Source organism: Austrofundulus limnaeus, unplaced genomic scaffold (assembly GCF_001266775.1).
Source record: "Austrofundulus limnaeus strain Quisiro unplaced genomic scaffold, Austrofundulus_limnaeus-1.0 Scaffold765, whole genome shotgun sequence".
NCBI classification, from domain to species: Eukaryota; Metazoa; Chordata; class Actinopteri; order Cyprinodontiformes; family Rivulidae; genus Austrofundulus; species Austrofundulus limnaeus.
Window position 1 is genome coordinate 116,479 of NW_013953167.1, and position 1,496 is coordinate 117,974.

The following is a 1,496-nucleotide window of genomic DNA, read 5'->3' on the forward strand; positions in this document are numbered from 1 at the left end:
GTCATTAGCACCTCTAGTAATATATTTACTGAGAAAAATGGGGACGTGTTCAACACTTATTTTACCTGCTGTAACTTTCAAATTTCACAAATCTTGTGCCACATGGTGAAAAAAAGCATCTTGATGCCAGAAAAAATAATAACAATCAAGTCAAAAACAACAGACTTCTGCTGCTTCACAGATCTCCTGCCTTAAAAATATCATTTATTTCTTCACCTGTTGACTTCACGTGGACGCAGTCATGGTCCTCTTGACATCAGTGTAGGAGGATAAAAATGTTAATTTGACTTTAAAAATGTCCTAAAATAAAAAGAAAGAAAAGACAAAACAGTTTATTTTACTGCATGCAAAATGACTTTTTCCAGCTTCTTGGAAAACTGTTATRTAACAGAAATAAAAGGTCAGATTATTCTCTGAATACAAACTGTTTCCAGGAAGTAAACACAGCAGCCGAGGCAGAAACAGGAAGTGAACGGTGATGATGTCGACCGTAGGTGGAGGTTGAAAATAACAGCAGATCTGTTTGTCTTCATGTGTCCGTCATCCTGTGGGCGGGTCAAAAAAAGAATCAGGAAGCGATAAAAGAAGTTTTTATTTTTCTGTTTTTATTATTTTCTGTTTTCATTGGTCAGTTTATTTTCTGTTTGAGACACGAAAACATCTGCTGTAAATCAGAAACAATAAGTTCGTTTTTCTTCATTTTTATTGTTCTGAAACTTTCCTGCAGATTTTTGTTTTGGTTTGGTTTCATTGAAAAAAGCTAAAAGGCCTTTTAGGTGGCGGACAGGCGGCCGCAGCCACATAAAGTCAGATTTTCGTCGGTCTCACTATTTATTTATTTATTTCACCGCCTCTGCAGCCGCAGCCGATCCAGACTTTGTTTATGGAGGGAAAAGATCCAAACTGTGGCCGAGTTTCATCATCACTTTGGTTCAGGAGCTAAAAACAAAAACAGATCTGGTTTATGTTCAGATCAGTTCTGACTCTGACCCCAGAGATGATTTTTTAATTTTGTTTTTATTCTCTTATTATTTTTCTATTACAACCCTAACTCTGAAAAAGTTACACAATTCAAGGATTTTGCAAAATGCATGAACTTATATTTTATCAATAAAGGAACACAATAAACACATCAGGTGTTAAAATTAAGGTTTTATCATCTGAAATATTTGAATAAATGCATTTTGTGGTTTAATGTTATTTCTCTAAAATCAGCAAAACCTTCACTGAAAATCATGTCTGGATCGGAACAGATGTTTTGCTACGTTGCTACTAATAATCTTAGTTTTATGTGGGAGTCTTAAGTTAGCGATTAGCATGGATTAGCTGGCATTAGCATTAGAGAGGCTAGGCTGCTCACCTACTTTATTAGACACAAACACTTTTGAATAAAGAAACCTTTCGACAAAAATATTTGACATACAAAGCCATAAGCAACATGCACTGACAGGTGTTCTTGTTCAACATGACGTCAAAAATAAATATTAAACATAAAT

The 1,496-nt window shown here is 34.8% G+C and overlaps 1 long non-coding RNA gene across 1 annotated transcript in view; it reads right to left on the minus strand.

Moving 5' to 3' along the window:
- Positions 1-1,496, minus strand: part of LOC106532414 (uncharacterized) — a 17,637-nt gene that overhangs the window by 1,884 nt on the left and 14,257 nt on the right. The window contains exons 2-3 of the long non-coding RNA XR_001312070.1: positions 426-545; positions 217-300 (exon numbers count right to left, since the gene is read on the minus strand). This is a non-coding gene — a long non-coding RNA (uncharacterized LOC106532414). The remainder of the gene's footprint in view (positions 1-216; positions 301-425; positions 546-1,496) is intronic.